Source organism: Carassius carassius, chromosome 28 (assembly GCF_963082965.1).
Source record: "Carassius carassius chromosome 28, fCarCar2.1, whole genome shotgun sequence".
In the NCBI taxonomy this organism is placed as follows: domain Eukaryota; kingdom Metazoa; phylum Chordata; class Actinopteri; order Cypriniformes; family Cyprinidae; genus Carassius; species Carassius carassius.
The window spans coordinates 25,565,264-25,589,566 of record NC_081782.1 but is presented as its reverse complement, the minus strand read 5'-3'; the positions used below and the strand labels follow the sequence as shown (position 1 = coordinate 25,589,566).

At 37.1% G+C, this 24,303-nt stretch overlaps 1 pseudogene; it reads left to right on the top strand.

The window, feature by feature from the left end:
- Positions 1-3,144: 3,144 nt before the first annotated feature.
- On the top strand, positions 3,145-9,251 carry LOC132107552 (olfactory receptor 52K1-like; annotated as a pseudogene).
- Positions 9,252-24,303: the final 15,052 nt, after the last annotated feature.

The window sequence follows — 24,303 nt, the reverse complement described above, 5'->3', positions numbered from 1 at the left end:
TACAGTATATCGTATTATTCTTGAATATAGTCGTTTAGTCTAAATATGTGTTAACAGTTATTTTATTGTTATTATTTGTATTATATGTTTTGTTTTACAAAGGGGTTCAATTTAATACGTTTAACTAATACCTCATTCAAGCTATGTAGAGCTTCAGGTCACGGAACTACAATACCCATCACACACCTCAGACTTCAAACATGGCCGTCATGGATACGTACTCATATTGTATGTGGCAACGCTCTTAATCATTGGACATCTGATTAAACGCATGCACAGATAACCTTAATAAAAAGACGCACATTTCTACACTGTTTGTGAAGTATACGCTCCTTCCATGTTGTGATGTTACAAACCCTCTTTTTGTGATCTGTTTTAGCGATACAAAGTTCGATTCACTTCTGAAAAATTATTCATTTGGACAGTTTGGTTCAATGAACCGATTCATAGGGCCCTTAAGTCATTTTCGCAGTTATGTCAGTACACATTTTTTTCTTCTAACAACTCAAGAGTCATTTTATTTAATTATTCCCGTGAATCATCTAAATAAATTTATTGTGCGAACACATATTGGTGGTTATTATCATCTGTTCATTTAAGTTAATGCTGAATCATCTAAATAAAGTTAACTGTGTGAACACATATTGGTGTCTGTTGTCTTTTGTTCATTTAAGTTAGTGATGTTTGTGTTCGCAGTTTTAGGCACAGTGCCTCTGTCGTTTGTTTAGCTTAAACATCAGTTTTTAGTCAGTTACAAAGGTGTCAGGCATTAAGTTTTTGTATTTTTAACTAACCTAATTATGACAGAGTTACAGGTTTCGGGTGTTTTTGGTGAGTGTAAGCGGTGAAAACTTAAATGTGACCGTCGAGTAATGTTAGCTACTCAAACGAAGACAAATTGTGTAAGTGTTCATTAATATGCCGAAATGAAAATAAGCGTACAAATATTCATAATGATAATAAGTACAATATACCCTAAAAACACAATAGCCCCTGCTAAGTACACCTAAAATTTGCTAGAGTGGTGAGATATTTACATTTACATTTATTCATTTAGCAGACGCTTTTATCCAAATCGACTTACAGATGAGGACGGTGGAAGCAATCAAAACAACAAAAAGAGTAATGATATATAAGTGTTTTAACAAGTCAGAGTTAGGTTAACACAGTACACATAGCATGGGATTTTAAATAATATAATAAATAAAAAGAAAACAGATTGAATAAAAAAAGAATAGAGCAAGCTAGTGTTAGAGGTCTTTACACACACACACACACATATAAATAGATATAAACCGCAATGTTTTTCATAGCGTTACACTTTGAAACCAGAACGATATGTTTCCATGATTTTGTTAGCTCTTTCTGTTTGAAACTGTTTACCGTAGTTTCACCATCCTAAATGCAATGGTTTGGTCTTACGCTTAGAGCCTTATACGAGTCCTTTTCTTAGTTTTTGATCTCATGTTAACCGACCTCTTTGTTCATACAAAGCAATATTTCTGTGAATTTGGGTATTAAAATATTGCTTTAAACATCGTCTTCATTCGAGACGTTTACTCAACATCATTATTTTATCCTTTATATTATCCTAGTTTATATCAGATATAAGATATGTTGCTTATTATTATTATCCAACATTTTAATCATAAACCAAAATATCACGGCCGACTCGAGTGAATTCTTATCTTGGGCGTGACCAATGTTTATGACTTCCTGATGACAATCCCCCATCGTGTACACCATACAAGGGGTTGAGGGTGGGTCCGATCACTAAAACAAACAAAGACCGTCTGATAAACGCTACAGTTGCCTGCTGTGAACAATAAACAATACAATAAATCAATAAACCGGAAATTCATTGTGAATTAAAACAGTACATACGCATTCGGCGACAAAGTTCTATATCGATTAGGGGCAAAGTTTATGCCTTGGAAAGAATCGAATTCTGAAAAAGTCGTCTGACGCTGCACAAACGCCCCATGGAGGGTAAATGGAGCAGCGCTGATGAGGTCGAAAAACTGGAGTGCGCCGCGGGAAACACCTGTTTTGTAAAATACATTATCGACCCTGTTTTTAAACTACACTACAGAGGACAGATGATCGGTCTGATGCAAAAGATCATCACGGCGGAATGCGACCCAAATCACGATTTTACGGGCGATAGCAAGCGGGAAAAAAATCTCAGTAACCAAATGAAACTTGTAAGAAGCCTGAAATATACATAATGATGATATATTTCTGCACGTAAAATTCTGGAAGTGATGTCTGAATGTGAAGATGAGATGGACGTTAATGACGTTCTCTATCTGTGTACATCTGTAACAGATCAATGTGTACTGTTGGCTTCCAAAAAATTGTTGCATCGTTGGTTGATTTTATATTGGAGCAAAACATGTTAATCTGCAGAGATTTTCTATTCTGGTTAGATTGCCTGTAATGTCATGAGTACTATTTGTTTTTAATGACAATTTGATCATTTTCTTCACTACATCGATGTATATTCAACAATATAGTGTTGAAATAAAAGATTGATCCACTTCACTCGCTATTCAGTTCTCTGAGTTCAGAAACTTTTTTGTTTGTTTGTTAACAATTCAATAATAATAAGCAACATATCTTATATCTGATATAAACTAGGATAATATAAAGGATAATATAATGATGTTAAGTAAACGTCTTGAATGAAGACAATGTTTAAAGCAATATTTTAATACCCAAATTCACAGAAATATTGCTTTGTATGAACAAAGAGACCCACTTACACGAGATCAAAAGCTAAGAAAAGGACTCGTATAAGGCCCTAAGCGTAAGACCAAACCATTGCATTTAGGATGGTGAAACTGCCATAAACAGATTCAAACAGAAAGAGCTAACAAAATCATGGAAACATATCGTTCTGGTTTCAAAGTGTAACGCTATGAAAAACATTGCAGTTTATATCTATTTATATGTGTGTGTGTGTGTGTGTGTGTGTGTGTGTGTGTGTGTGTGTGTGTGTGTGTGTGTGTGTATGTGTAAAGACCTCTAACACTAGCTTGCTCTATTCTCTTTTTATTCAATCTGTTTTCTTTTTATTTATTATATTATTTAAAATCCCATGCTACGTGTACTGTGTTAACCTGTTATAGCACTTATATATCATTACTCTTTTTGTTGTTTTTGATTGCTTCCACCGTCCTCATCTGTAAGTCTCTTTGGATAAAAGCGTCTGCTAAATGAATAAATGTAAATGTAAATATCTCACCACTCTAGCAAATTTTAGGTGTACTTAGCAGGGGCTATTGTGTTTTTAGGGTATATTGTACTTATTGTCATTATGAATATTTGTACGCTTATTTTCATTTCGGCATCTTAATGAACACTTACACATTTTGTCTTAATTTGAGTAGCTAACGTTACTCGACGGTCACAGTTAAGTTTTCACCGCTTACACTCACCAAAAACACCCGAAACCTGTAACTCTGTCATAATTAGGTTAGTTAAAAATACAAAAACTTAATGCCTGACACCTTTGTAACTGACTAAAAACTGATGTTTAAGCTAAACAAACGACAGAGGCACTGTGCCTAAAACTGCGAACACAAACATCACTAACTTAAATGAACAAAAGACAATAAACACCAATATGTGTTCACACAGTTAACTTTATTTAGATGATTCAGCATTAACTTAAATGAACAGATGATAATAACCACCAATATGTGTTCACACAATAAATTTTTTTAGATGATTCACAGAAATAAAATGACTCTTGAGTTGTTAGAAGAAAAAAAATGTGTACTGACATAACTGCGAAAATGACTTAAGGGCCCTATGAATCGGTTCATTGAACCAAACTGTCCAAATGAATCATTTTTCAGAAGTGAATCGGACTTTGCATCACTAAAACAGATCACAAAAAAGAGGGTTTGTAACATCACAACATGGAAGGAGCGTATACTTCACAAACAGTGTAGAAATGTGCGTCTTTTTATTTAGGTTATCTGCGCATGCGTTTAATCAGATGTCCAATGATTTAGAGCGTTGCCACATACAATATGAGTACGTCTCCACGACGGCCATGTTTGAAGTCTGAGGTGTGTGATGGGTATTGTAGTTCCGTGACCTGAAGATCTACATAGCTTGAATGAGGTATTAGTTAAACGTATTAAATTGAACCCCTTTGTAAAACAAAAACATATGATACATATAATAACAATAAAATAACTGTTAACACATATTTAGACTAAACGACTATATTCAAGAATAATACGATATACTGTACATGTGCTAAAACAGGCTAAAATAGGGTTGGCTATGTTGTAATGGAGCAACCGTTGTTATGTTATCTTGTGAACCATTGGGGTGTTAGGATTTGTGTGTCCTGAAACCAAATAATTGTCTTTATCTTTAGAAAAAGACAATCGTGTCCTGCTGCTGTGGTCTGAATATCCAGTCTGTCTTCATCATGAAATGATAAACCCCCATCATCAGACCCCATTCTGGAGATTGTGTGTATGCTTGTTTATTTTTACAGACATATTTCATCATAAAACTAGGTAAGCAGGGCCTTGTAATAATATGGTAAACATGTCATAAGTCGGTCAATCGTGCATCCAGAGTTTATCTTACTGCATCTCTATAATAAATTTCTACAATGGCTATACTTGTTACGGTGCTTTCAAGTCGGGGTCTGGTGGTTGTTTTAAGAGCAAACCCTTGTTTGCCAAACTAGTGTTAAGCGACACTGTCCGCATTTTTAAAGTTAAAGAGGGTAATGAACTCTTTCACCATCTATTATTGTTAGAACGCATAATCAGTGTTAGGGGTCAACTAGTTACATATAGCTAATTTATATCATTTGATTACAAAAATAAATGTAATCAGTTACAGTCAGTGAGAAAAAAATAATTAAATTGCGGTTAATTATGAAAATGTTACATCTGAATGTTTTTTCACACACATACAGATTTCATTGATATATTTCATAAACTACCTTAACTACTCTAAAATATGAGTCAGATGTTTCAGGAGTTAAAGACGTATGCTTATTTCCTATTTGGCTGATGTATATATATTTGTTAAATTGAACCGTTTTACCAACCCATTGTTAGATGCCGGGGCATTTCCCTTCATAGCTGTCTAAAAACCCGATTTCAAAACAGTATCATAGCTGTTAAGCTTTCTTGTTGTGTTTTTAAATATGTATTTAATCTCCAAGCAAATCTGATTTTGTGGTGGTTGTGCTTTAAAATGAAATCACGATCACAATCCTAATTTAAGTGATGAAGGATTTTGAAAAGTCTGACGGTCATTAGCTGTTGAGCAATCTAATGTTAACCCCGTCCTGTTTACATGTTTCAAAAGATTAACGGTTGAAAACATTACAAGTCTTAAAACATGTATTCAAATGTTATCAGTTACATTACTTTTTAAAGAAATTGATATAGTTGCACAAACTTTTAGATTTTAAATAGGGTAATTAGTGATCTATAACCTATTACAAAGTTCATAGTAACCTCCCCAAAACTGTGCGTAAAATAATTCCACCAATGTCTCAGCTACAGCTAAACGTTAAAACAAAAACTTAAGGTCCTTGTTGGCAGTTTTGTGAGGAGTGTGTGTGTGTGTGTGTGTGTGTGTGTGTGTGTGTGTGTGTGTGTGTGTGTGTGTGTGTGTGTGTGTGTGTGTGTGTGTGTGTGTGTGTGAAAACCGTGTGGTTTGAAAGAAAAATGTTTTAGCTTATATATGTGATTTTACTACAAACTATAAGCATTCTAACTAAGAAACATAATATGTTTTTATTTATTTTTTATTTTCCAACCAAACCGGTTGTTCGCAGTTAAAAAAGTCATACAAATGTTTATTGTGTTTTGAAAAGAAAGTAAGTTATGATATATAAATAATATTTTTTTATTGTTTAACATCAACCACAATGCGTTTATGAGGTTATGTATTTCTTCTGCTTCATGTATGCAATGGTTACCGTACAGACATTCAAGAGAAATGCATAAACTCAATTGTTTTGAAACCATTTAGTATGTCATTAAAAAACTCTTACATTTTTTTTCTTCATGCATCTATTTTCATCTGTCTCTGGACTCTTGCTAAAAACATTTGAGTGCTGACATCAATCCTACATGAAAGCTAAAAAATAATACTTTTTTAAACTATTTTAAACATCATGGTTAACAACACCATTTGGAAAGTGAGAAAGGACGTCTAATCTATTGTATAAAGTTCTGTGAGACATTTGTAGCAACAAACACTTTTGGTTTCAAAGAAAACTTGACATGACAACTCATTTTCAATCTAATATAGGTATTTTCGTGTTTGTGACCTATTTTGTTTGTTTGTGTATTTATGTACTTGTTTGAGTGTATATTTGTATTTGTTTGGTTACATGTTCATGTTTTCTGTATGTTTACATTTGTGTGTGTGTGTGTGTGTGTGTGTGTGTGTGTGTGTTTATGATTGTATGGTTGTGTTTGTGTACTTGTTTGCATTCTCAGTACGTCTATGTTGATGTTAACAATATTTTGTTAAACAACATTTTTCTATAGTCTGACTTGTTAAAAGATTTCACATCCTTTTGACCAGTAAATGAACTTTCAGCTAACCTTGCGATCACAGACCTAAGCCATAAAGTTGAAATTGTCACCCTTTGATCAATGAATACAAAAACATTTTTTTTTTTTTTACTTTAGCTGACCTGCAGCACACCATTTACAACACCAGAACCCCGGAAAACTAATTAGATTACAGTTGAGTTGCAAACCCCAAAAACCTTTAGATGTTTTACAATCTTCGCTGACATAACAGCAAACAGTAACAGTAACAGTAAACACAAAGACATCAGATGCCAGACACCAGACGCGTTTCTACGCACTACTTGAGATGAAATATTTAGCCTTTCCTGTAATGTTGTAAAAGTTTCTTTGGCAAGAAAACCCCATCTTGACTTACCGCATTCATTCCTGTTTAATATTTGTATGTCTAAACGCATGTTTTAATTGATATAGCAACGATATAGCAATGCTAGAAGTTAATATTGACAACATAAAAGACGTATTCAAGGATTTAGACTACTAAAGTATGTGTGAGTGACTTATTAAAATTAAATAAAACAATACTTTTTTCCAACAAGGAATTTTTGTTGAGATGAAAAAATTAAATTGTATAGGTTAACCTAATTTTAAAGTAAAAACATCGGTTGCTTTGAACATTAATACATAAAGGCATACATTACTGGTAGATTTACAAACACGGTCTGAGATTACACTCAATTTTTGTTCACACTCTGTACATCATAAAACAAAATAAATGTAAAATAAATAAAACAACTCTCAAAAAGAAAAATATAATGATAAAGAACGAAAAAAAGTAGGGGAGTAACAGATTTTCACATTGAGAAACCAAAGTCCTCTAATGAAGAATACAAAAATCTTGCTTTGGGACTTTTCATTCCTTTTAACGTCTCCAATTACATCACAAATTCCTCTTTAAACGCCTCTAAACGTGGGGGAATTTTGAGAAAACATACATTTATGAATGTAGAATTTCGTGCCAGAAGTTAATATTAACAAAATAAAAGACATATTCAATGATTTAGGCTACTAAAGTAAGTGTGAGTGGCTTATTAAAATAAAATAAAACATCAAGGACTTTTGTTTAGATTAAAAATAAAGAGCATATAGGCTAACCTAGTTTTAAAGTACCTCATATACATAGATGTATCTAAAGATCCTGAAACAGTCCATACAGCAGCAGCAGCTATATATGTTCCAAGGGTTAGGTATAGAATACCAGAAAGAACATCTAATCATCCGTCTGTTTATACTACAGAAATGATTGTCATATTTTTGGCTCTTCAGTGGGTTGAACACATTAATATACCTAAAGTAGTCATATGTTCAGACTCATTTTCAGTAATATCAAGTTTAAAGAGTGGCGACTCTTCAACTAGACAAGACATTTTGTCAGTCATTTTACAGAGTTTGTTCAGAATACAAGCAAAAACAAAGATTTATTTTGTATAGATACCTGCACATATAGGAATAGAAGGTAATGAAAGTAGTGGACCAGATAAAAGCATTAAAATGTATGACATCGTATTTAATACTCCAATGAGTAAATTAGAAATAAAAGGTCTAATTAAAAAATAAATAAAAAATAAAAAGATACGGTTCAAATTAAATGGGGTGGTGAAAATAAAGGACGGCATTTATATAGTATTCAAAGAACAGTTGGAAATGAAAGGAGAATTTTGGGGGTAGAAAGGAAGATCTCGCCATATTATTGGACACATTGCACTTAATCAGTCATTATTTATAAGGGGAAAAACATGTGTCTGGACTTTGTGTTAAATGTGATCTTCATGAAACAGTTGAACCTATTTTAATAAAATGTAAAGGAGAGGGGGGTGTACAAACAGGTGTCCAGAACAGATGGCTTTTATGACCCTCATCAATCAAATTTTTGGAGACAAGGTGCACATTACCCTCGCACATGTCAAAGGTCTCTGCATTCTCCTATGTATGTACTAATAGGTTTAATGGCTGTTGTAGACTTAATCTTAGCCTATATGTTTTGTACCCAACATGCTTGTTAGCTTTCTATTCAACTGGGATGGGATCTCCCTAGTTGGTTGTTTGATACAAATGTTTTGCATTCATTATGTTGGTGCATTTCAGTCTACTTTACTTTTGTGGATGGCACTGGATCGTTACTTTGCAATATGTAAACCTCTTTACTATCATAAATACATGGAAATCCCTAACTTTCTAAAGTTTGTTGTTGTCCCACTAATCAGAAATGGACTCCTGAATATCAGCATGGTCTATATGGCTGGAAAACTAACATTCTGTCTAACAAATGTTATTGATCACTGTTTTTGTGAACACATGGCATTGGTTAAGCTAGCATGTGGAGATATATCTATTAATAACTTAGTAGGACTTTTGACAGCTTTCCTGATACCAACTGCTGACTTTATTCTCATTACTGGTTCCTATGTTGTGATTTTTGCCTCTGTGTTTAAATCTGGCAAGGGCCAAATTAAGGCCATAAACACTTGCATTACTCACATCATTGTCATGACAAGTAGTTTGATTTTTGCCCTGATTGCATTTATGTCATACAGAATAAGAAATACTTTTTCTACTAACAGTCGTGTGTTTGTGAGCACAATGTACGTACTTTTCCCAAGTTGTTTTAACCCGATTGTTTATGGAGTGAGAACAAAGGAAATAAGACAACCGTTTCAGTAGACATATTTTTATCATATTTTATATGCCATAACTACACAAAATAACATCTAAATAAGTGTGGTTGCAATGACAATTCTCATGAAGAACAACACAAACAAGGTCTTTAATCTACAAGCAAATACACCAAAGAACCCTGAGAAACTACAACACAACCGTGCATATAGATAGGAATTGACAAATAAATTCAGGCTTTAAATAGTGAGACGCCAGCCAAACCAAATGATGAACACATGAACAGAATCAATCAAACAATGAATAACCATGGTAACAGAACAGAACAAATAGACCAATAAGGCAATCAGACCAATCATAATGCCAAATTGCCATCTTGTCGACAAACAAATCAGACAGGAGTATAGTTTATCATTGATGGACTAAAACTTGAAAAATGGTGTGTATTCACGTTTTTCCATGGTTGAAATAAAATAGCCCACATTCTGACGTTTATTCATGTTTATGTCATGCTTAATTAAATATAAAAAGATATCAGTATGTACATACAATTGTCATCACATCACATCACATACATTAAAGCACTACAAAACAATATTTACTGTTTTAATTAATTTTTTTTAATATATATATATCAAATTTGAAAGCTGAGACATTGTTTCATACCACTAGTAACTTGTTCTGTCTTGTCTATTGGCTTGTCAGTTTCCTCTTTGCTCTATGCAATGTATTTTTACTGTCAAGTCAAGTCACCTTTATTTATATAGCGCGTTAAACAAAAAAGACTGCGTCAAAGCAGCTGAGCAACATTAATTAGGAAAACAGTGTCAATAATGCAAAATGACAGTTAAAGGCAGTTCATCATTGAATTCAGTAATGTCATCATTCAGCTCAGTTCAGTTTAAATAGTATCTGTGCAATCATTTGCAATCAAGTCAACGATATCGCTATAAATTAAGTGTCCTCAACTAAGTAAGCCAGAGGCGACAGCGTCAAGGAATCAAAACTCCATCCTTGACAGAATGGAGAAAAAACCTTTGGAGAAACCAGGCTCAGTCGAGGGGCCAGTTCTCCTCTGACCAGATGAAACCAGCAGTTCAATTCCAGGCTGCAGCAAAGTCAGATTGTGCAGAAGAATCATCAGTTTCCTGTGGTCTTGTCCTGGTGGTCATCTGAGACAAGGTCTTTACAGGGGATCTGTATCTGGGGCTGTAGTTGTCCTGGTCTTCACTTTCTTTCAGGGCTGTAGAGGTCCTTTCTAGGTGCTGATCTCGACAATGAGTATGTCCTGTGATGTTTTGTTTAACCCCAATAGAGTTCAGAATATCTATAAATGCTGATCCCAATGCACTTATTCATTATCAACATGGATATTAAAATCACCAATTATTATAACTTTATCTGCAGCCAGAACTAACTCGGATGTAAAATCAGCAAACTCTTTAATAAAGTCTGTATGGTGCTCTGGTTGCCTGTATACAGCAGCCAGTACAAACATAACAGGGGATTTATCATTAACATTTGTTTCTCTGGATAAAGTTATATGAAGCACCATTACTTCAAGCGAGGTTATACTTGAAGTCTGCCACCTGAGAAATCCTGAAAATGTTGTTATAAATTGAAGCAACACCTCCCCCTTTGCCTTTTAGACGTGGCTCATGTTTATAACAGTAATCTTGCGGGGTGGACTCATTTAAAATAATGTAATCATCAGGTTTTAGCCAGGTTTCTGTCAAACAGAGCACATCTAGATTATGATCAGTAATCATATTATTTACAAAAAGTGCTTTCATAGAAAGGGACCTGATATTCAATAAGTCAAGCTTTATAATTTGTTTATCCGTATTTCTTCTATTTTTTATTTGTTGAACCTCAATTAAATTGTTACTCTTAAATTGGCTTGGATGTTTTTTTGTATTTTCTAGTTTGGAGAACAGACACAGTCTCTATAGTGTGATATCTAGGTGAAAAAGTCTCTATGTGCGGAGAATTAACTGACCTCTGTGACGGGAGGCAGCTAGCAGACGGTCGGTTTAGCCAGTCTGTCTGCTTCCTGACCTGGGCCCCAGTTAGTCAAGTACACACTCTAAGACTATGTGCCATGTTTCTAGAGAGAAGAGCAGCACAACCCCAGGAGGGATGAAGACCATCTCTTTTCAACAGGTCAGGTCTGCCCCAAAAGCTCATCCAATTGTCTATGAAACCTATGTTATTCAGCGGGCACCACTTAGACATCCAGCCATTTAGTGATGACAATCTGCTATGCATCTCATTACCACAGTAAGCAGGGAGGGGACCAGAGCATATTACAGTGACTGACATCATGGTTGCAAGTTCACACACCTCTTTAATGTTATTTTTAGTGATCTCCGACTGGTGAAGTCGAATATCATTAGCGCCGGCGTGAATAACAATCTGACTGTATTTACGTTTAGCATTAGACAGTACTTTTAAATTTGCCAAGATGTCAGGCGATCTGGCTCCCGGTAAACATTGGACTATGGTGGCTGGTGTCTCTATATTCACGTTCCATACAATGGAATCGCCAATAACTAGAGCACTTTCATCAGGTTTCTCAGTGGGTGCATCACTGAGTGGGGAGAACCTGTTTAATGTTTTGATCGGAACATAAAAGCGGTGTTTTGACCCACAACTCTGCAGCCTCACTGTCACCCAGTTGCCATGCTGTGATGGCGCTGTTACCAGAAACTGAACAATGTACAGGAATCCCTGAGCTAGACGCATCCAAAGCCGTATCTAGAGCCCTAACATTCTTACTGTCGTCAAGTTTGAATGCTTGTCTCTAATTCTGAAATCTTCTCTGTCAGCCTAACTATTTCCCTGCATTTATCACATGTGACTCACCGACTGAGATAGATAAACTGTACATGTGGCAAGTAGTGCATATAAAAATAGCAGGAGAAGCGAGATCAAATCTGACTAGAGAAGAAAAACACAAGGAGGACAATCGATGTTGTCAGCTGGTTCTCCTGGCACGTGTTCTGTTGAACAGTGAAAAACAAAATAGAAAAAAAGAATATGGGTGATGTTCTTTCTCAGTACTGTACATTCGTAGCATGTTTGTGGCTGCCAAGTTTCAGCTATAGAAGCATACAACATCCGGTAGGTGACACTTGCACTCTTTCATTGGCTATTGTAGGTTATCACATGTGAGAGGCAGCCCAATCAAAAGATCCGTAGCAGTTAATCATAAATGGCTTGTTCAACTTAATGCGACACCACAAAGATCAGCTGCCGTCTGACAAAAGCAATGCATTCTGGTTAGAAAATTTGTCTGACTCTGATTGGCACTGCAGCTGCCTTACGATCACATGTGCCATCAAAGTACCACGAGAACAAAACTAGTCCAGTGTTCTGAAATTTTCAGTGTCTGAGATATTTGGTGTCACTGGTCGGAGAATACATGAATATTCATGAGTTTCTTGTTTTGTGTTAAAGTGACTCTGTAAACATCAGTGCATTTTCACCGGATCATAAAAACTTTTCAACCAGGTAATTCAATTTCATCTTCGAACAGAGCTTAGCATATAATTGTTCACTTGTGCACAAAATGTTATAAATTGTTTCCTGTGTTATATGTTTATTCTGTGAACAATATTAAGTCTCTAAGGAAGTAACAACTTTAAAAAAAAAAAATTCTCCTTGAAAAGATGTCACATGGAACATGTCCATGACAGCCTGACCAGATTGCAGTTGATGTGGAGAAGCTGTTTGTTTGTAATTAATGTATCTGTTACAAATCAGAGTTTGCTATTTGCACTTTTGCTTGTTATTTTTTTCCTAATTTGCAGAAGCACTTCTAATGGGAAGACTTTAATTTTCTCATGTTATATATGTGGATGGTGGATTGTGTGTACTGTATGATGGCCAAAATGAATGTGTACTTTACCAATGTAATTGTTAAACAAATCAAATTAAGGGAAAGTCATGGCCTAGTGGTTAGAGAGATTGATTCCTAACCCCTAAGGTTGTGGGTTTGAGTCTCGTGGCAGCAATACCACGACTTAGGTGCCCTTGAGCAAGGCACCAAACCCCAACTGCTCCCTTGGGTGCTGCAGCATAAATGGCTGCCCACCACTGGTGTGTGTGTGTGCCTGTGTGTGTGTATGTGTGTGTGTGTGTATGTGTGTGTGTGTATGTGTGTGTGTGTGTGTGTGTGTGTGTGTGTGTGTGTGTGTGTGTGTGTGTGTGTGTGTGTGTGTGTGTGTGTGTGTGTGTGTGTGCGTGTGTGTGTGTGTGTGTGTGCCAAATGTGAAATGGGTTTATACCAGCACACGGATTTCCCATCTTCTGAACATGTTGAACAATGATGACTGAGACGTTAGGGAGTTGGCTCGGTCCTCTCTGTTCCTGTATCTCAGGAGACGCAGGGTGCCGTTAGCCAGAGACTCAGAGCCCCACTTCCTTGGCTTCAAAAAAAAACCCAGCGGGAAACTGGACACTCCCTCGGCTGGTTTTGGTGTCTGGTCAGATTGGCCGGACCTGAATGACCTCTGTGTAAGAACAGGAGTATCTCTGGATTGGGCTCGGTCTGACTCTGGGACGGTGAGGGTCTCAGAGGACATCATTACTGACCCCCTGATCTATGTCAGAGCAACAGCTGCGTTCGGTGGATCTAGCCCCCTGCTAACATCTACAGGTGCCCGGCGAACTCTCATGGATTTACATCAGTGTCACCAAAAACAACACTGGACTGGACTGAACCTTCAGGGAAAACTTGTCTTCCCTCGGCTGATCATTCTGTTTCTCACTCATTCCTCAAGAATACTGCATTGAGGGACAGGACATTGTTATTTTCACAGTAAAAGCCAGATTACAAGTTCTTCCAACTAGACTTAACCTTTCTATCTGGTTTGGTACAGCTCATGTTCATCACTTTCTGCCTCACACTACAGAACAGATCACAGAAACACTGCCACACATCCTGAACAGCTGTCATGCTTATAAAGGAATGTACATAGCATGCCATGACAGAATAGTGGGCTTGATAGTGAAAGACATAGCGAACTCTTTACCATCTTGAATATTCACACATTCTTGTGTAAACTCATCCATGTTCCAGTATCTGAACAGTGACTCTGAAATCTTCTCTCATCTGTCTGCTAACACACCAGATGTTGTTGTGATTAATGAGGAGTGTAGAGAGGTATTTGTTTTGGAGGTTGCATGCACCTTTGACTCTAGTATGAAGGAAGCTTTCATGACTAAAATCATTAAATATCAATTACTCCTAAATACCATTTCAGAAATAGGTTATTGAGGCCGATTACTTGTTTTTATATTTGGTAGCTTAGGACACACACACAGGTTGTTTGTAAGAGGGCTTGAACAGCTTGGGAAGCCCAAAACGAGGGCCAAACGCTTGGCAAAGTACTGTGCACTGTCTGCTATTATAGGCAGCCATCATAAATGGAGGAGACGCTGTTATTTATACCTATAACAACTGAGTGATGTGCTTTATATTGTATGTCACTGGTCCATGATCTTGTACGTGTTTAACTGCATCTATAATATTTATGTCCTTGTAAGTACTTCTTTTGAGTGGACTTAAATAAATTGTTAAAATGTGTGTGTGTGTGTGTGTGTGTGTGTGTGTGTGTGTGTGTGTGTGTGTGTGTGTGTGTGTGTGTGTGTTAAATGCAGAGCACGAATTCTGAGTATGGGTCACCATACTTGGCTGTATGTCATGTCACTTTCAAATGTAAAAAATAATTAACGTCACTTTCAAATGTAAAAAATAAATAACGTGTATACTATATGAATCAAATGTTACATTATTTGGACAGTTTTAAAGTTTTACTACATTTTGTACAATTAGTCAAACCAAGCACGACCTAATAAACATGTTTCATGGAGGGTTTTGGCAAAAATATCATGTTAGTGGACACATATTAAGAACATGTGGGTCATCCCAATTATGCAATGGGTATAAACAATATGGTCCCATTGATTTGGAAGCATGTTTCTTTCCCAACATTTAGACAGCTTTCATTGAGTTTGTTTGTGGAATATACTGTAAACCTATATTTTCCATTTGTTGTTCATACAGGAATTTATAACAGGTTTTAGAGAAATTAATGAATGATACATATATTATATAGTGCTTTTTATTGTGTATTGTTGTACACCCAAAGCACTTTACAATCGTGTGGGGGAGGGGGGGTCCTTCTTCAACCACCAGCAGTGTGCAGCATCCACCTGGATGATGCGAGGGCAGCCAAAGGACAAACATTTTATTATTTAAACAGGACCATCAATTTTATATTTAAACAGGTGTGTAGTAAATCTCATTTATGTAATGACTTCACAACATCTGTTAATAAAACTTTATCACAGAATCAGTTGCTGTCTTTGATCAGCAAAAGCAATCTACAGTACTTTTATCTCTGGAAATTAAAATATGCTGATTACTGTATGGTTTGATTTAGCCATTTCTTATTAAAATGTAAAACATTTTAATTGTTATAAGTTTGTAGAATATACAGGTCCTTCTCAAAAAATTAGCATATTGTGATAAAAGTTCATTATTTTCCATAATGTAATGATAAAAATTAAACTTTCATATATTTTAGATTCATTGCACACCAACTGAAATATTTCAGGTCTTTTATTGTTTTAATACTGATGATTTTGGCATACAGCTCATGAAAACCCAAAATTCCTATCTCAAAAAATTAGCATATCATGAAAAGGTTCTCTAAACGAGCTATTAACCTAATCATCTGAATCAACTAATTAACTCTAAACACCTGCAAAAGATTCCTGAGGCTTTTAAAAACTCCCAGCCTGGTTCATTACTCAAAATCGCAATTATGGGTAAGACTGCCGACCTGACTGCTGTCCAGAAGGCCATCATTGACACCCTCAAGCGAGAGGGTAAGACACAGAAAGAAATTTCTGAACGAATAGGCTGTTCCCAGAGTGCTGTATCAAGGCACCTCAGTGGGAAGTCTGTGGGAAGGAAAAAGTGTGGCAAAAAACGCTGCACAACGAGAAGAGGTGACCGGACCCTGAGGAAGATTGTGGAGAAGGACCGATTCCAGACCTTGGGGGACCTGCGGAAGCAGTGGACTGAGTCTGGAGTAGAAACATCCAAAACATTCGTGCACAGGCGTGTGCAGGAAATGGGCTACAGAGAAGCAGCACTGGACTGTTGCTCAGGGGTCCAAAGTACTTTTTTCGGATGAAAGCAAATTTTGCATGTCATTTGGAAATCAAGGTGCCAGAGTCTGGAGGAAGACTGGGGAGAAGGAAATGCCTGAAGTCCAGTGTCAAGTACCCACAGTCAGTGATGGTCTGGGGTGCCATGTCAGCTGCTGGTGTTAGTCCACTGTGTTTTATCAAGGGCAGGGTCAATGCAGCTAGCTATCAGGAGATTTTGGAGCACTTCATGCTTCCATCTGCTGAAAAGCTTTATGGAGATGAAGATTTTTCAGCACGACCTGGCACCTGCTCACAGTGCCAAAACCACTGGTAAATGGTTTACTGACCATGGTATTACTGTGCTCAATTGGCCTGCCAACTCTCCTGACCTGAACCCCATAGAGAATCTGTGGGATATTGTGAAGAGAAAGTTGAGAGACGCAAGACCCAACACTCTGGATGAGCTTAAGGCCGCTATCGAAGCATCCTGGGCCTCCATAACACCTCAGCAGTGCCCCAGGCTGATTGCCTCCATGCCACGCATTTCTGCAGTCATTTCTGCAAAAGGATTCCCGACCAAGTATTGAGTGCTTAACTGAACATAATTATTTGAAGGTTGACTTTTTTTGTATTAAAAACACTTTTCTTTTATTGGTCGGATGAAATATGCAAATTTTTTGAGATAGGAATTTTGGGTTTTCATGAGCTGTATGCCAAAATCATCAGTATTAAAACAATAAAAGACCTGAAATATTTCAGTTGGTGTGCAATGAATCTAAAATATATAAAGTTTAATTTTTATCATTACATTATGGAAAATAATGAACTTTTATCACAATATGCTAATTTTTTGAGAAGGACCTGTAAGTAAAACATTGAGTACGGCAAGGTTGTGGATTTCACAACTTAAACAACATACCTTTGTGTCAAAATAATTTTCATCTAAATCACAGTGCACAACAATGCAGTATATGATTAAAGACAAAAATCACGTGGGTTACATTTTTACAATCTTGCCCTTTTTTTGTCTTTAACTATGTAGTGCATTTCAACCGCTAAATGTATCATTTTGGGCAAAATTAATAATGTTTATATTCCAACTTATGTTTGTCAAAAAAAAAAACATTCAGCTATGGCTTTGTTTAAAAACTATTGGGAATGATTAAGCAAACGATTAGGAATGGCACAGAATAATCATCATAAACTTTATTATGGCACAACAGATACATTTATTAAACTACACATTTTAGGCACTCTGAATGTAAAATAAGAATATTATAAAAATGCTTAATAGTTGTAAGCTCAGTTAATTGGAGCATAACCTACCTCAGGTAAATCATTAACCATGATACAACCATGATACGCTTTAATGTGAAACAGGAAACACATGAATATGCATGTACTGTATGTTCTGCCCAGTGACACCAAATATTTCAGAAACTGAACATTTCAGAACACCGGCCACCTACGTCAAGCGCTGCAGTTGCTCAAAATCGGTTGCAAAAGCCTTGATGATGGCACCCTTTATTCTCATTGATCTGATTCTGTGATTACAAGGACAACAATGTACAGTCGTGGCCAAAAGTTTTGAGAATTACATAAATATTGGAAATTGGAAAAGTTGCTGCTTAAGTTTTTATAATAGCAATTTGCATATACTCCAGAATGTTATGAAGAGTGATCAGATGAATTGCATAGTCCTTCTTTGCCATGAAAATTAACTTAATCCAAAAAAACCTTTCCACTGCATTTCATTGCTGTCATTAAAGGACCTGCTGAGATCATTTCAGTAATCGGCTTGTTAACTCAGGTGAGAATGTTGACGAGCACAAGGCTGGAGATCATTATGTCAGTCTGATTGGGTTAGAATGGCAGACTTGACATGTTAAAAGGAGGGTGATGCTTGAAATCATTGTTCTTCCATTGTTAACAATGGTGACCTGCAAAGAAACACGTGCAGCCATCATTGCGTTGCATAAAAATGGCTTTACAGGCAAGGATATTGTGGCTACTAAGATTGCACCTAAATCAACAATTTATAGGATCATCAAGAACTTCAAGGAAAGAGGTTCAATTCTTTTAAAGAAGGCTTCAGGGCGTCCAAGAAAGTCCAGCAAGTGCCAGGATCTTCTTCTAAAGAGGGTTCAGCTGCGGGATCGGAGTGCCACCAGTGCAGAGCTTGCTCAGGAATGGCAGCAGGCAGGTGTGAGCGCATCTGCACGCACAGTGAGGCGAAGACTTTTGGAAGATGGCCTGGTGTCAAGAAGGGCAGCAAAGAAGCCACTTCTCTCCAAAAAAAACATCAGGGACAGATTGATCTTCTGCAGAAAGTATAGTGAATGGACTGCTGAGGAATGGGGCAAAGCCATATTCTCCGATGAAGCCCCTTTCCGATTGTTTGGGGCATCTGGAAAAAGGCTTGTTACACAAGGGAGTGGGCTCACTCACAATTCTGCCCAAAAACACAGCCATGAATAAAGAATGGTACCAAAACACCCTCCAACAGCAACTTCTTCCAACAATCCAACAACAGTTTGGTGAAGAACAATGCATTTTCCAGCATGATGGAGCACCGTGCCATAAGGCAAAAGTGATAACTAAGTGGCTCGGGGACCAGAATGTTGAAATTTTGGTTCCATGGCCTGGAAACTCCCCAGATCTAAATCCCATTGAGAACTTGTTGTCAATCCTCAAGAGGCGGGTGGACAAACAAAAACCCACTAATTCTGACAAACTTCAAGAAGTGATTATGAAAGAATGGGTTGCTATCAGTCAGGATTTGGCCCAGAAGTTGATTAAGAGCATCGAATTGCAGAGGTCCTGAAAAAGAAGGGCCAACACTGCAAATACTGACTCTTTGCATAAATGTCATGTAATTGTCGATAAAAGCCTTTGAAACGTATGAAGTGCTTGTAATTATATTTCAGTACATCACAGAAACAACTGAAACAAAGATCTAAAAGCAGTTTAGCAGCAAACTTTTTGAATTTTTTTGTAATTCTCAAAACTTTTGGCCATGACTGTAATTAGTTTAGATTAGATCAGTGTTGCATGTTTTTTCATAGACAAGTTCCTGTATCACATTTGCTGTCCATAAAGATTTTAAAGCAAAAACATGGGAATTTCAAATGTATCCATTTCTTCGGCTACAATCAATGCAAAAATTGCATGGTCTACCATGAATGACACAGGTTCAGCACAGTACGGAAATCACAAAGTGTCTGACCTGTCGACCTTCTCTTTACCCCTCCCCAAACTGCAAACGACACATTTCCACAACAAGCTGGATATCATGCATGCACATGCTCAGTATTCTTTCTTTCTCTTCTCACTTACTTCCTATGTATAGATCTAACTCAAGAAGCTTGAGTGCCATCTAGTTGTGCATTAATGTAAGGACATCACGTGTTCCCCTCTTAGTTAAATTATTTCTGTAACTATCAATTGGCATGAAATAGAAATAAAAAACATCATATATGTAATGTAACAATAATTTCACATCTATATGAATAATACACTAAGAAACTGAATACAAAGGAGCATTTAAATTAATAAGCAACATGAACCAAACTGCTCATCTATTGAAGTACTTGATAGTACTTGAATTTTCATGTGAGTGTGTGTAATGTATGTTGCAAAAGTCCATGTCAGTTTCTGTGACTAATAGACATAGTCCTTTAGCCAACCTGGCTCAGGTCTTTTACGTTTCACCCATGGACAAGCATCAGAAGACACTAAACTTCCAGACAATGGAACATAAGAGGGAATCAAGTTTTCAGCATTGGTGGTCAGTCCATTATGCAGCACGTTAGTCGGTATGTGTGCGAGACACAATGCATGTCACTTTTTTTCCATCATCCAAGAGGTAGGTGTAAGGGCCAATTTTTTTCCTAACCTCAACTGGAGGAGTGAATTTTGGATGGGCTTTTGATACATGTGCTGACTTTTTAATGAGCACTTTATCTCCTTTTTTTTTTAAAAAGTTGCACACAATGCTTGTGGTCAAAGCAAGATTTCATGGAAGGACATACAGCCAAGTATGGTGACCCATACTCAGAACTTGTGCTCTGCATTTAACCCATCCAAAGTGCAAATACATACACCATGAACACACACCTGGAGCAATAGACAGCCATTTATGCTGTGGCTGCCTGGGGAGCAGTTGGGGGTCCAGTGCCTTGCTCAAGGGCACCTCTGTCATGGTATTGCCAGCCCAAGACTCAAACCCACCACCTTAGGGTTAGGAATCAAACTTTCTAACCACTAAGCCACGTCCCCCACTTTCATGACATTGTGACGTGATGAAACATGCTTCTGCAATTGTCTAGGCTCATAACCAGAAGGTGTGGGGTTTCAGGACATTGAGGCAGGTACACATTTTCTTTCCATGAAGCAATTAGTAGGGGCTCACAGCATGAGGTGTTGCGCGATAGATCTGCAGGATGTCAGTCACTTTTGTTTTCCAAGGGGCTGATTGTACGGTTGCTGACTGAATTGTACTTCTAAGAACTCTGTGGAAGCGTTCAATAGCTCCATTTGCAACAGGATGATACACTGATGTGCAAATGTGCTTAATGTCTCTCTCTCTCTCAGGAATGCAGCGAACTCTGGGGAAGTGAACTGAGGCCCATTATCACTAACCAGAGTGGCCAGGTTGCCGTGTCTACTGAAGACATAGGTAAGAAATGCAGTCACCTGTTTTGTTGAGGCAGTGAAGATACAGTGAAGGCTATGTAAGGAATTTTAGCTATTTTAGAGGAGAATCGAATCTAAAGATTCAAATTAATTTGACTGAACTGATTCCAAATTTGATTCGCTTATACTTCATCAATGGTTCGTCCAGCGAATGTTAAAATCACTACATCTTAACCATACTGTCTATAATACTTCGTGGCAAATGAGAATATAAACAAAGTGGATGATTTTTAAGCTACAAGCTAGATAGCAAAGGATCTGGTATTAAGATAATTATGAGCAAGGTAACGTGATCAGGGCAAAGTTTGACATTAAAATACACAATACAAGACAATACTTCTTTATAAATTAAACAAAAGTTTATTTACTAACTGCTTTTACATTTAACTATGCTAATGAAAATGCACACATACACACACATACAGTTACTGAGGATGAGGATTAACTGAATTTGAATGAAGTCCCAAGAGTCTAGTAACCTAAGTTATTCATTCTTCGATCGCACCAAGAAAATCACAAAACCACAGATTTGTCTTATCTTCATGCTTGAGATCAATTCGAAAAAGTTCAGCAAAGATATAAAGCTTTGTCTGTTTAACCGGCTTTTGAGCTGAGAAGTGGGGTTTCCGTTTCTGCCTGAAGTAGTCCCGTTGCTGATTGGCTGGCAATCTTCCTCGATGATGACATCTTTTGGGAGAGCTTGGTGATGACCAGGGGTTTCCTTGTGATGAAGCAGCTTTTGCATTTCTTCTCAGAGTTTCTTTGTTCAAAGACTTTAGGCTTTTGAAGATTCCGGTAGTCACAAAGTTTTAACAGAATGTTTGAGTTCTAGATGACAAGAGCACTAGCAGTGTTTTGGAGTAGGCAGTTCAAGCAGTTCAAGCCATGGCGAAAAAGCAAGCACGCTGAATTTGTTCAGACATTGGGGGTTTGTCCGAACTGAATTGGCCCATCCCATGACGCAATGTTCTAATCGACTTGTTGGTGGAGCGTGATGGTGGACCTTAACATGATGCTTCAAATTATCACATGAGGGGAAATATCTTTGCTGGTTTAGTTTAATAACTGCAATAAAGTGTTGCAAAATACATATGATACCGAAGATCAAAATTTCAGTCACATCAACATCTTGGAAATAAAGCAAGCTTTTATTCAAGGTCAAACGTCAAACATTTCCATACGCATTAATAACCTAATCTGCTAGAAAGGGTTATCAAACATTGAATAAACTCCATCACTTACATAAAACACATGAAGTCAAGTCACCTTTATTTATATAGCGCTTTAAACAAAATACATTGCGTCAAAGCAACTGAACAACGTCAATTAGGAAAACAGACAGTTAATTAATGCAAAATGACAGTTAATTATTGAATTCAGTGATGTCATCTCAGTTCAGTTTAAATAGTGTCTGTGCAATCAATGCAATCAAGTCAACAATATCGCTGTAAATGAAGTGACCCCAACTAAGCAAGCCAGAAGCGACAGCAGCAAGGAACCAAAACTCCATCAGTGACCGAATGGAGAAAAAAACCTTGGGAGAAACCAGGCTCAGTTGGGGGGCCATTTCTCCTCTGACCAGACGAAACCAGCAGTTCAGTTCCAGGCTGCAGCGAAGTCAGATTGTGCAGAAGAATCATCTGTTTCCTGTGGTCTTGTCCTGGTGGTCGTCTTAGACTTTTAAAAAGCCCTGAATAGTTTAGCACCTCAGTATTTGAGTGAGCTCCTTTTACATTATAATCCTCCATGCCCGCATATCGATATTTTGAATATCAAAATTAAATTTAGGCGGCAGATCCTTTTCCTATTTGGCGCCTAAACTCTGGAATAACCTACCTAACATTGTTCGGGAGGCAGACACACTCTTGCTGTTTAAATCTAGATTAAAGACTCCTCTCTTTAACCTGGCTTACACATAACACACTAATGTGCTTCTAATATCCAAATCCATTAATGGATTTTAAGGCTGAATTAACTGGGTTAACCGGAACTGGGAACACTTCCCATAACACCCAATGTACTTGCTACATTATTAGAAGAATGGCAGCTAATATTAGTTTTTCTCTCTTATTCCGAGGTCACCATAGCCACCAGATCCAGTCTGTATCCAGATCAGAGGGTCACTGCAGTCACCCGGATCCAGTACGTATCCAGACCAGATGGTGGATCAGCACCTAGAAAGGACCTCTACATCCCTGAAAGACAGCGGAGACCAGGACACCTAGAGCCCCAGATACAGATCCCCTGTAAAGACCTGGTCTCAGATGACCATCAGGACAAGACCACAGGAAACAGATGATTCCTCTGCACAATCTGACTTTGCTGCAGCCTGGAATTGAACTACTGGTTTTGTCTGGTCATAGGAGAACTGGCCCCCCAACTGAGCCTGGTTTCTCCCAAGGTTTTTTTCTACATTCTGTCACCGATGGAGTTTCGGTTCCTTGCCACTGTCGCCTCTGGCTTGCTTAGTTGGGGTCACTTCATCTACAGCGATATCATTGACTTGATTGCAAATAAATGCACAGACACTATTTAAACTGAACAGAGATGACATCACGGAATTCAATAATGAACTGCCTTTAACTGTCATTTTGCATTATTGAAACACTGTTTTGCTAATGAATGTTGTTCAGTTGCTTTGACGAAATGTATTTTGTTTAAAGCACTATATAAATAAAGGTGACTTGACTTGACTTTCTAAGATTTTTTTTATATAATCTGATCAAAATTCGGATGGGTCTCAATCTGTGGAACTATTGAGTTGTCATAAAAAAATAATGTGTCACTAATACCATATATTACACTGTATGAAATCAGACCACTACGCGATGACAGTTTAATCATCAGTAAGAAACCAGCATCATCTGATCATGTGTTCTCCTGTTGTTGTTGTTGTTGTTTTTTAAAGATGCATAGCTCAAGTGTAAAATTGGCCAACTAAAGCAAACACTGATCACCATAATGGTGAACACCAAACTATTACTTTTAAATAGACATCTAAACTAGGGCTGCAACTAACGATTATTTTGATAATCGATTAATCTGTCGATTATTTTTTACGATTAATCGGTTTATGTACTTATATTTTAGTTTATTCTAGTCCATTTTTTCCCCAAGTAAATTATTAATAAATGGTCTTTATCCTTCAGCATAGATTTTTAAGAGATTTTAACCATTTTGCACTGTCATATCCTAATCAAAAATATACCTGGAGTACTCTAGCAAATTTCACAAGGAGATT